This window comes from Stenella coeruleoalba (genome assembly GCF_951394435.1).
Source record: "Stenella coeruleoalba genome assembly, chromosome: 11".
Lineage (NCBI taxonomy): Eukaryota > Metazoa > Chordata > Mammalia > Artiodactyla > Delphinidae > Stenella > Stenella coeruleoalba.
The window spans coordinates 18165699-18178338 of NC_137157.1; the positions used below are offsets into that span (position 1 = coordinate 18165699).

The following is a 12640-nucleotide window of genomic DNA, read 5'->3' on the forward strand; positions in this document are numbered from 1 at the left end:
AGTCTTATGATTGTATTCTCAAAATATTTTTGCAACAGTTCTTTGGGATTAGCCATCATGGAGACTATCAGAATAATTTTTTTAGGCTCTGAGGGCCCTTCCCAAAGAGAAGTTCTAAAACGATTTTGGGCAATAACCACTTCTTTGAAATATGTACTGAACATTCTTGAGGGGAAAGAGCTTATTATTTGTGCTACATACATTCCGTGCCAAACCACTTTTGTAATTTCTTCAGATTAGGTTATTTTAAAGTTTTGGTGCAGAGGTTTTCAACTGGGAGGCAATTTTGTTTGTCAAGGACAATCTGGCGATGTTGGAGACCTTTTGGTTGTCACAGCTTGGCGGGGAGCTTGCTAACGGCATCTAGTGGGTAGAGGCCAGGGATGCTGTAAACATCCTACACTACACAGGCCAGCCCTGCTGCCCCCCATGTCAAAGTATTAGATGGCATAGAAGTCAATAGTGCTGAGGCTGGGAAACCCTGATTTATAGCAGCAAGTATGCTTGTTAAAAAAGTAAGTCTCATGACTCTCCCCCTAGTATTTCACAATAGGTGCATCAGGCTGCAGGACAACCAAAGGATACTTTTGTGAAGGGGCCTCTGTTTATGCATCAGAGGCTCACTTGTTAAGAACATGTGCAGAGCAGAGCTTTGGAGATAGGCCGGTCTGGGTTGGACACCCTTGTTCTCCTACTGGCTAGCCACGTGAGCTTGGGGGATTGATTTAACCTCACTGAGCCTCAGTTTCCCTCCTTGTAACAGAGAAGTAATAATCCCTATTTCCTAGGGTTTCTGCAGATATCCACTGAGGTTATGCAGTTTAAGAGCTTTGCTCGGTCAGGGCTCCATAGGTGGTGGCCAGTACAGACCATGACCTAAGAATGCTTCACAATCACTGGGCATATCGACCAATGTTTACTGAAGAGCCATGAAGCACAGAACTCAATTCTTGGATCGTGGGGTCTCTGCCCTCAAGAAGCAGACGGCCTGGAGTAAGAGGGGAATAAAAGACATGTCTTCATAAAGAGGATACTGACACTATATGGCTGCATTTGACATGCCGATTAGTATTCCTGGCAATGTGGGCAGTGAGACTCAAGGGTCAAAGGACCACTGTGGGCTGGTGGTAGATTGGGAGCTGTCATCCTCCGTGTGACAGGGGATTCTGCCTGACTCAGACTGATTGGAAACGTGGCCGTGACATGGGGAGAAATCAAGGAAACCCTGAGGATTTGAGTCTGATGATGGACATGGGGAAATTCAAAGAGGAACCTAGATTTGGAGAGAGGATGATGAATTTTTAACATTTAAACTGCTGAGTTTGCAGTTCAGGAAAAATACCCAAGGGAAGTATCCAGCCAGCTGGGGAAACATAGGGTTAGCAGTCTGGAAAGAGACTGGAGAGACATCTACATACATGTGAATGCTAAAACCACGAGGAAACAAGATCTCTGAATGACAGCAGGAATCGGTCATTGGAAAATTACTTACCCTTAAAAGGAGGAAAGGGAAAAAACCTGTACAGGAGTAAGAGATTGGAAGAGAATAAGGATATCCTAGTTTCCCCAAATCAAAGAGGGAGTGGCTAACAGCATCAACTGCTCCTTAGAGGCCTGGACAAATGAGGACTGAAAGAAGGCCCCTAGGTCTGGTGAGCAAAGGTCAGTGGTAACCCCTGAGATGGAAGCGGGTATATGTGGCAGGAGCCAAACTGCAGGGCTTTAAGAGGTGAGTGTGTGATAATGAAATGGGGAAGCACATGTGTTAATACCTGTTTGAGAAGTGTGTCAGTAAAAGGAGAAAGATGAAAAGTCAAGATAGTACCAGATTCAAGTTAGGTTTCATCCAGGATTTATGTGTTTGTGTGGAGGAGGAAATGAGCCAGGGAGAGAGGTGGATTGGAGATGCTGGTGGGGACTCTGTGAGGAACACAGGACTTTGAGAGCTTGGGAAGAGGCAGGTCCTTGGTAAGGAGGTTGGGCATCCCTTCCTCTGGCATAGGCAGGGGGGAAGAAAATAGGTGAAAACACTGCTAATTTGAAATTTAAAAGAAAAGGGTGAGGTATACCAGAGACTATAATTTCCCAATATCTAGTCCCCCTTTTGTAGTAAGTAATGTCCCCACCCCACCCTGGACTGTTTGGAAAGAAGACTACATTTCCCAGCTTCCCTTGAGGCTAGATATGAGCACATGCCTAAGTTTTGGCTGATGGGATGTAAATGGAGGTGCTATGGATAACTTCTGAGAAGTTTCCATGAAGTGAAGGGTGTGCCCTCCCTCTCCTCTTTCCTCCTTCCTGCTGTTTGGATTGTGGCTGTGATGGCTGGTGATGCAACAGCCATTTTAGACCAAGAGGTGACCTTGGGAATGGAGGTCAGGCAAGGTCAAACAGTGAGATAAGAGGAACCGTGTCTCTGGCATTGTGGTGTGTCTATAGCCCTGGGTCATCCACTTTCTGACTTTTGCATGAGAGAGAAATCAAGCCACTGTTAGTTTGGGTTTTCTGTTAATTGCAGCCAATCGTGATCCTAACCAATATCCGAGGGCAATCTTTCAGAGTAGGTTTGACCTCAGTGAAGTCAGCATGCAGGCCATCTTGAAGTGGAGGATGGGAAGTGTGAGCAGTAGGGCTGAGACTTAGGATAGCTGCCGAGAAAGGGGCACTTTGAAAGATACCCGTGAGGGAGTGTAAAAGACTATGGGTCCAGGGATTCCACACCGCAACCAGCTGCCTCCAGGGCTGAGATCAGTATCTCAGAGTAGGTGTAACCTGTTTGCAAGACACTTATTGGAAAGCTCTGGGTCAAGCCACAGACGGTCACTTTCAGTAGGTGCAGGAGAGCAGAAAGAATTCCCGCCAGGGAGCCAGGCTCAGTCAGTCCTGTCCCGGGCTAATATTTCGGTACAGCATAAAGTATTCCATAACCAGTGATGGTGGTAATACTGACCATTTGAATAGGGCTTTATTAGTTACCAAACATATTCACATATAGTCTTGTTAATATTAAGTTTTCTGAAATATTAATAACTCATTATTACTTAAATAACTAACTCTCATTTAAAAGATTATAACCGACTAGTGTATTCTTATGCATTGATAAGGTTTTGATAGAGGAGTGATTTAAGGTAATGAAGTTTAAGTACCCCTGAAATAAACATGCTAAACCAGGAAAGGGAATTGAAATTCTAAGCAAAAGTGTATCGAACGTAAAGTTAGCAGATCTCTGGTCACACTTGAATTCAAGGTCCACATAGACAGCGTTTTTAGGTGTTCATTAGGATTTTAAATAATACCTCCTCTGGGAGGTTTAACAGCTGCAAGACATCATCATGTTATTCTTACCTTCAAAAATTTTCATTACCATTAACTAACAACCTGTGAAAACATTTTCCAAAATTTATTTTTGGTTTGCAGTGTCTCCCCATAAATGTTTCTCTATAACTCTCATAAGTATTTAGAATTCCCCAAAAAATGCTGTAAAGCATGCGATCTTTTGCAAGTTCATTATGAAATGAGCCTTTCTTGGGCGGGTGTCTGGCGGCTGTGCCTAGTCTAATGCTGTGTCCCCTCAGGAGTGTGTTCTCTTTCATTTTGTGTAGAGTTGGTCCATGACAAGAATGCTTCCCAAAGTACAGAATGCTATCGGGGAACTCTATCTGGAAATAGGGATGACTCAGGAAGGAAGGCTTCTGGTATTTCCAGGAAGCATGGTCCAACCTGATGGAATTTTCATCCAGCAACTTAAAAGACAACCAGGACTTAGTGAAGCAAAAAGGTAGGGTGGGCACGTGCAGAGGGCATAAACTCTTGTGGTTCAGAGTCAGACTCCCGGGCTCTTCCCACCTGTGAAGAAAGGGGAATGGGTGTGTGTGCTTTGCTTGCTTGACTTTTTGTTGGGTTGCTGGGCGTGTGAGGGTTGAGCATGAGCGCTCCTCCTGTGACCGACCACCCTTTTAGAATGTTGAAGGCTGTTGTGATGTACCTCACACGCTTTGAGTAGTAAGAGGGCCACTCAGAGCTTGACTGTGAAGCCAGCCTTTCTGGGTACAAATCCCACCTCTCTACTTACTGGTTCTTTGCTTTTTATTTATTTAAAAAATTTATTTACTTATGTATTAATTATTTTAATTTAATTTTTTTTTTTTGGCTCTTTGCTTTTAGACACAAGACTTAGCCTTTCTGGGTCACAGTTGTCATATTTGTAAAAATATAGGAATAAAAACAGCAGCTGCGTTGCATGGTCGTTGTGAGACTAAAAGCGTTCAAGGGAGACCGTAAAGCACACAGGATGGTGCCTGACGCATAGTTAAGTGCTCCTTCATGGTAGCTCGTTCTTTTGTTCTCCAGTATTTGATGCCCGACACTGCTGTGGCACCACTAATGGAACAAAGAACGTTCGGTGAATGCAGATACTAAGCATTTTTACTCACTGATTTACACTCAGACTAAACATAATGTCTAGAATTATGTCATATTTAAGTGGCTGTGTCAATTATCTTATTTTGTATAAGAAAGCACTCCCAAAACTCAACAGATTAAAACCAACAGCCAACAAAGAATCATACTCTTTCTGAGCTACAGTCCTACTCTTTTTGAACTATAAGCAAAAGATCATCTAGTCCAACGGCTGCACTATACAGATGAATATGAATATGAAGGAACTTTTCTATGACAGGTTAACTCATGGGTGTGTAGAGCTCAGTCTTTAGGACAGAGAGACCTGGGTCTCTACCACTTACTAGTTGCATGGTCATGACCCATGGCAACATAATGACACTCCCTGTACCTCGGTTTGTTTCCTTAACTCTAAAATGCTAATGGTTTTCACCTCATATTATTGTTGCAAGGAGCAAAAAAAAAAATGGATGTAGAATACCTGGTTTAGAATAAATACTCAATCACATGCAAAAAAATAAAAAATAAAATAAAATAAAGCCAACAGCCACCTATTACTGCCCATGTCTATGGGCCACCAAGGATCCCCCTGGTCCAGGGTAGGCTCAGCAGATCTGGGCTGGGCTCATGCAAACTTCTGTGATCCGCTGGCAGGGCCAGTGGGGCTGGCTGGTCTCAGAGGACTTCACTCAGATGTCCGGTGGTTGTCTGGCTGGGTGACAGGGTTCGGGTCACGTGTTCCTCATCCTTTGGGAAGACAGCCCAGGCCTGCTCACCCAGTGGTTGCACAATTTCGAGAGGGAGAGCACAGGTTTACGCCTAGGCTCAGAACTGGCATGACACCCCCTCTGCTGCATTCGATTGGTCACAGCAAGTCATCAGGCTTTATTCCATGGCAGAGAAAGAGACTCTGGTGCAGAGTGGCATTGCAAAGGGGAGTTGGGTACAGGTTGGCATGGAGAATCACAGCTGTTTTTACAGGCTACTGTAAGATCAAAGGTCACCTTGGGCAAGCTACTTACCCTCTCTGCATTTCACCTGTAAATCCACTTGTATAGTAACAGTTATCATTCGTTTCATGCTTACAATGTACAAGGCACGTTATGCTCACAAGCTCTTTTACCTTCAAATATACCTCACGTGGTATGTTTTGTTACCCCACTTTACAGATGAAGAAACTGAAGGTCAGAGAGGTGAAATCAACTACGTCAGCTCCCGCAGCTAGCACCTGTGGAGCTGGGGGTCCAAGCTAGGCCTATCTGACCCTAAAGCCTGACCGCATTACTCCTTGCTATGTGGCATCTCTTCTAGCACTGGCATTTATAAAGCTCTAATCCTCCATACACAGAGGCTAGCTTCTAAGTCATCCTAATGTAGGCAGGGCTGGTCATGGACATGCTGGGACCTTGGTGAGCAGAGGAAACCAGTGTGGGAACCAGGGACACTTCTGTGGGTTCTGGGGCTGGCCTTCTAGAGCCAGCCGGGCTGTCCAAAGCACAGAGTTCCAAGGATTTCGGCAGACCTTGGCCTGGTATAGACAAGTGTGGTTCTCCAAGGGGGTGAAAACAGCAGGTGGGGCCGGCTCCTGGTGAACAGGGATGCTCAGAGGTAGATCAGTGTCATTAGAAGCAGCCTTTTTTTTTTTTTTTTTTTTTTGCGGTACGCGGGCCTCTCGCTGCTGTAGCCTCTCCCGCTGCGGAGCACAGTCTCCGGATGCGCAGGCTCAGCGGCCATGGCTCATGGGCCCAGCCGCTCCGCGGCATGTGGGATCTTCCCGGACCGGGGCACGAACCCGTGTCCCCTGCATTGGCAGGCGGACTCTCAACCACTGCGCCACCAGGGAAGCCCTAGCAGCAGCTTTGATGGGAGTGCACTGTACTTCCGGTCTCTTGACGAGGGTCAGGTGGGGATTCAGGGTCTAGGCAAGCAGTTAAAGGGGGAGGGGAGGGGATTCCAGCCTGACCAGGGCTCACACATTCAAAAACTCTTTACTGAGCACCTGTCGTGCACCAGACACTGTGTTGAGTCCAGCGGCTTGAACAGGACAGAGTCACCAATGCTGCCCCCGAAAAGAGGTGACACATGACACACAAGGGAGCGGACACATGCAGTAATTACAGGCTGTACTAAATGCAGTGAGAGACACAAACGAGATGGAGGTAGAGCATAAGCAGGGGGAGGGACCACCTGTGAAATGGTGGTCAAGGGGCATCTCCAGGAGGGGACATTGAAGCTGAGACGTGACAGACTGCAGGAGCCACATGTGGTGGGGATGGGGGCATTCGTGGCAGAGGGAACATCGTGTGCAGAGCCCTGAGGTGGGAGAGGGCTCGGCTTGTCCTAGCAATGAAAAGAGGCCTTTGTGACCTGCTGTGTGTGTGGCACAAGGAACTATATTCACTGTCTTGTAACAACATATAATGGAAAGGAATCTGAAAAAGTACACACATGTGTGTATGTGTATATATATATATATATATATATATGTATATATATATATATATAATTGAATCACTTTGCTGTATACCAGAAACTAACACAACATTGTAAATCAGCTATACTTAAATAAGAAAATTAAAAAAAAAAAAAAAAGAAGCCTTTGTGAACAAAGGACAGGAGGCATCTGGGCTCACATCCTTCAGGGCCTCGGGCCCCAGGAAACATTTGGATTTTACTATCAGTGCGAGGGAAAGCCTTGCAGGAGTTAGGCTGGGGATGACATCGCCTGATTTCTGTTTTGAGGTCACGTTTGCTGCTGTATGGAGAATGGACATAGGGAGACCAGGTACATGGCTGTCCCTCCCTGGTGTGCAGATGCAAGGCCTGAGGCCCTGGAGTGGGCACTGGGCAATGAATGGGGTACTATTGATGATGGGAAAGTTGCTTTTTGATAATTTAATGGTAATCCTTTATAATTAATACTAAATTCCTTAGCACAGGGAGTTAAATCTGCTTTGTTTACTGCTAGCAATGCTCTAGTAACACCTTCTTGCAATATAATTATGGTTTTTATCTCTTTCCGTAAGAAAGTATGGCTTAGAAAACTGTCTACTTTTTAGAAGTCTATTATTGTTAGACTATCTAACTTTCAATAACTAGCAAATTTTAGGCCTTTGCAAAGGGTACATTCCCAAGGCAGCGTGTATCTAGGTACAGCCCATTACTTATTAATTAGGCTTATGGGGCTTATTCACGTGTTTCTTGTTGTAAGGCTGTACCATTTTATTGTTTCTTATTGCAAGGCTGTACCGGCTTGCCTTCTCTAGGACTTGGTTACCATGGTGATGGCTGGTTTCACTACATCCGTATTCTCACTCTGTTTCTGACCGGTTCATTTGCAAAACAGACTTGGATTTGGTTTCAGTCTATTGCCTCAGCTCCTCAGCCCTATAACTTCTGCACACACAATTTCTATAAATTCGTTATAGAAAAACCAACTCCATGCAATGTAGGTCAGTAATTGATTTATTAAGAAAAAACCCAGCTGTTGGCAGCGAGGAAGAAATGATATTAAATGACCTGCCTAGTGACATCTTAACTCTTCTGTGGAAAAAAAGCCTTGAGCATCATCTTCTTTGCCAAAATTTATTCCCTGCAGGCAGAGTGCTGAACAACCTGGCAAAGTCAGCATCTAAGGAGTACTTAAAAGAAAATCATATTCTGCAATGTGCTACTGAAATGTCCAGCTTACTGGACAACAACACCTGTGACCAGGTTACCATGAAATACACTGAAGGTGTTCTGATGGAAACGTGTGTTTTTGCTTGAAAATGTTTTATTTTCTGTACTAGCTGTTACGATTATGATTAATATACTTAACCCATCCTCGCTAATCCATTTCCCAACTAACTGATTGGGTTAAGAAAGGATGAATTGTAACGTTTCCATCCTCTGATTAAGTGGTTCTCAACCCGGGGCAGGCTTGCGCCCAATGGGGCCCTTGGCAATGTCTGGAGACGCGTTAGCTTGTCACGACTGCGGGTGTCGTTATTGGCAACTAGTGGGTACAGGCCAGGGGAGATGGCAAACATTATACAGGACCCTTCGCAACAAACTCTCCGGCCCCAAATGTCCATAGTGCTGCGGTTGAGCGTAGTGCCCTAGTTTCTTATAAAGATGTACACACATCTTATCGATCACTTTGAAAGTCTCAAGTCTCGCTAATATAAACTGCTCTGCTGTTCTGCGTCATCCTGTATAGAATAAAGGACGTTTATGAGCATTATTTTTGGTGGCACAATGAAGGTAGCCAACATGTATCGTGCCCAGTAAGTCACGCACATGCATTTTATTTTCAGATCTGCTGCCGGAAACGCTTCTCTTGCAAAGATGAAATTTCAAGAAGGCTTAAATATCAGGAGGAGTTTGGTGAGAAAAACCTCCTAGTTGGAGAAATTATGGAATTTTTAGCGGATTTACTGTTTTTCCCACTGAGACATAGTGAAAGGTAAGTTTTTATGAAATGTTTCAAGTAGTGTGTCTCCTTTCCCCACCCCCGGTCCCCCCAAAAAACCCCACTAATGACAGGGAGGTCAGGGGTCACTCATCGGGGCATCTCACTTCTTCGGTTCCAGCCTTGTGCAGAGAAACTCACTGTGCCTGAGAGTTCTGCCCTGATCTATTTGTCAGGACACCGACCATGATATATTTGAAAGGAGCTCCTAGCCCACAAACCGTGTAGAGGTTTTGGCAGGACGAAAAGTAAAAAGGAGGAAAATGCCATCGTGAGTGTCTCCCAGCATCACCCCGGGCCTTGTGAGGAAGATGTATGCATTGTACTTCAGGCCTCTGTGGACTGTGTCTCCGGTACCACACCCCACTGGTCTGTCTTCTGCAAGACCTAGGCCAGAGCCTGCAGTGCCTCAGACCCCACTTTCCTGCCACCCCTCTTCGCCGGGGAAGACCTCTCACTCTCTTGCCACGTATGGGGCTTTCCTCGGCTCTCCATGCAAAGGGGTTCTGCAGCGGCAGAGACAGATTGGACTCACCTCCAAATACATGGAAAAGCAGCAGGGTATGCGGGGTCAGTAGATGGAAAGTTACTAAGAGGAAACGTCAGGGGTACGGATGGGGGTGGATTCTGGCTAAACAGACATAACAGGATTCTTGCTGAAGGCAGGCCAGGGTGATCAGACGTCACCTGGGGGATGGTGCCGGTGAGGATTCTCGCTGGTTGGACAATGCAGAGAAGAACACCGAAGTCCAAAGGTTGGGGCCTAGTTGAAAATTGCTCAGAAGAGCCTGAGTAGAGTTTGGTCAGGAGAGACTGTCAGCGTCTGTGTTTAAAAGAGGGGTTGTAGGGCTTCCCTGGTGGCGCAGTGGTTGAGAGTCCGCCTGCCGATGCAGGGGACACGGGTTCGTGACCCGGTCCGGGAAGATCCCACATGCCGCAGAGCAGCTGGGCCCGTGAGCCATGGCCGCTGGGCCTGCGCGTCTGGAGCCTGTGCTCCGCAACAGGAGAGGCTACAACAGTGAGAGGCCCGCGTACCGCAAAAACCCCCACAAAAAACAGACAAACAAAAAAAAGAGCGGTTGTAGGTATTACCGTCCGGATCTAATCTGTGTTAGGATTTGCCAAGCTCGACCACTTCTTCCTTTGACAGGTTGGTAAGAGAGAAAGTTCTCTGTGAGTCCACAGAGAGTCCACCACCCCCTTCCTTTGGCCCAGCCTGCACCCTTGCACGGCCAGTTCAGCTGGCTGAAGGGCCAGGGACGCTCTAGGTGAGATTGTAAAGTTGTGAGGTTTTGTTTTTGTAGCCCCTCCCTCTCCCCTCCCTGTTGGCTGTCCTGCCTTTCACTTTTCCCTTTCCACCATCCTTGAGAGAATTTTCCTCTCACCAGGGAGGTGACCTCTTCTCTTCTGGCTTTTGCTCCCGAGGAAAATGTGATGTGACTCATCTCTAACGCAGAACTGCAGATCAGTGTTAACCCTTTCGAAGAATATTTACCTTGAAAAGAGTAGCCCCAATAAAGGAGTTTCTAAGGGTAAAGTTACCAGTGCTCTATAGTAGTGCTGAGATGTTGGGCCCTGGGGTCCTGTTGCCTGGATTCAAATTTTGTTTCTGCCGCTTGGTAACGGTGAGAACCTGGGCGCGTACTTAGCATGTTGGTGTCTCATTTGTTTCCTCTTTGGTAAAACGAGAGTGTGGTAGTGTTTTCCTTGCAGGATGATGGTGAGAACTGAGAGATCTTCTATGTAAAGTGCTTGGAAGAACGCCTGGCGCACTGAATTGATAAATTGAGTTCTTAGTATTATTCTTTTGCTCCCCAGCAGGGAATTTTTGAGGCACTTGACACTACGTAAGCCTACTTTTGTTCCTCTTAAGGTCAGCACTGTGAGCAGAGAACAGGACCTTCTTTAGAGAAGCAAAAAGCTTGACAGTAGAACCATTGCCTCATAAAAGGGAAATCTAAACACGTAGCTCACTGACTGAGTCATCTCTATGGCCTGGGCTGCCCCACCATGAATCCAGGGCTGGCAGCGTGTGACTCATCAGACACTTAACACTGCCGCTGTTCAGTGTGCATGGCCTCTGTGTCAGAGGAGCTGACCGTACTTGGCAGTCTTCTTTCCAGACCTCATTGTCAACGGTCAGCCTTCCGAAAGGACCGAGAAGCCTTTATCCTTCCTGAAGGTTGTCCTTAGGTGACCGCACCTTCCACGTTGGTTAAGACTGGGAGATTGTTGCTGTGCCACTCAACTCACCTCTCAAACATGTGGAGATCCTTTGTCTTGGTGGCCAGGGGCCCTCAAGACAGCTCTCATGCACTAGGGAAATGATCAGAGGGTCCTAAGGGGCCTTGGAGAGTGGGGATAGGTAGGGATGGATTCATGAGGTCAAATTACAAAATTAAAAGTAACCCTCCCCCAACTCCCCCCTCCCCCTGGCGCCCCCTTCCCCCAGGACAGAGAAGAAGGAGCAAACTGGCTTAAGAGGAACGGGGATATGTTCTCAGTGAAATCAGTGAATGTCATCGCTCTCTCTCTCAACTTTGTATCCATTCATCAGCAGCTGTCCTTTCATCCGTGTCCCCTCCACAGACAAGTGTCTCAATTGCCTCACTTGCCGCTGACGTTACTTGCCTCTCCCTCCACCCAACTCCGTTTCGCCTGCTGCCATGAACATCATCAGGAACATCCTCGTTGTGTCTCTTTGCACTTTGATCTTGTTGGTCGTCTGCTACTGGAGGTTTTGACAGCATCCATGGCTCCCCTCCCGAGATACGCTCTCCTGGTTTCTGTGCTACCCACCCTCATGGCCATCTTCTCTGATGATGCCTTCTCGGTTTCTTTCGTGGGTTTCCTCTTTCTCTTCCCGACTCTCGTCCAGATGGTGGTGCTCTCTTGGGTTCAGTTCTTGGACTCTACATGTATCAGCCGCGGTGCCGCGACCTCGCCCGTGCCCAGGGCCTCAGCCAGCATTCCCTAAGGCGATGGCTTCTCGTCTCCATCTCCTTCTCAGACCTCCATCATCAGCTGCACACGTGTGCATCCATCTGCCTGTTGGGCATCTCCGTTTGGGTATCCAAAGTCTCTGGGCAGTCCAGAGTCAACATTCTCAAGCCTGAAAACATCCACCCCTCTCCCTGACAAAATGCATCTTCTCCCATCTCACCCAGTACAGACACCATCTTTAATGACACATTTTCGTGGTATTTATTATCAGTCACCATGCTAAACCCACTCCATACATTTTCTCATTTAATCCTCACAACAGCTCTGTCATCCTCATCTTGAACACGAGAAAACCGAGGTTTAGGAGATTAGGATGCTTGACTGGCTTTCAAATGGTAAGGCCAGGATTAGCACCAGGGGAGTCTGATTGCAGAGCCGTGGTGCCTAACCACCGCGTCACTACCAGGCACGCTTGACCTCAGAGCTCAAGCTCCTAACCTCATCATCCTACTGCACGTGCAGATGCCAGCGCTCCCAGCACCAGGACCACCACATTCCATGTGACGCCAGGACTTAGCAGGTCTTCGGTCACATCTGTGGCCACTGCATTAGCTCAGACCCTTATCATTCTTCCTCTGGACCAACTGGTCTCCCCTCCCATAGCCTCACCTGCTTCAGTTTATCCTCCGCACTTGCACCCAGGTGAATTTTCTAGAACGCAGGTTGGATCACATCACTGTCTTAATGAAAACTCTTCAATATTAAAGTCCCAAACCCCTAGGTTTGCACTCAGTGTCCTTCACAGGTGGCTGGTCCTCCGTTTCACCCTCCAGTCTCTCCTCCTAC

General features: G+C 46.8%; 1 pseudogene across 1 annotated transcript in view; it reads left to right on the forward strand.

Moving 5' to 3' along the window:
* Window positions 1-12640, forward strand: part of LOC307193941 (putative tetratricopeptide repeat protein 41) — an 80135-nt pseudogene that overhangs the window by 47253 nt on the left and 20242 nt on the right. Inside the window, exons 9-12 of the transcript XR_013831771.1 lie at window positions 3603-3778; window positions 4351-4402; window positions 7956-8150; window positions 8697-8845. The product of XR_013831771.1 is annotated as a putative tetratricopeptide repeat protein 41 (transcript). The remainder of the gene's footprint in view (window positions 1-3602; window positions 3779-4350; window positions 4403-7955; window positions 8151-8696; window positions 8846-12640) is intronic.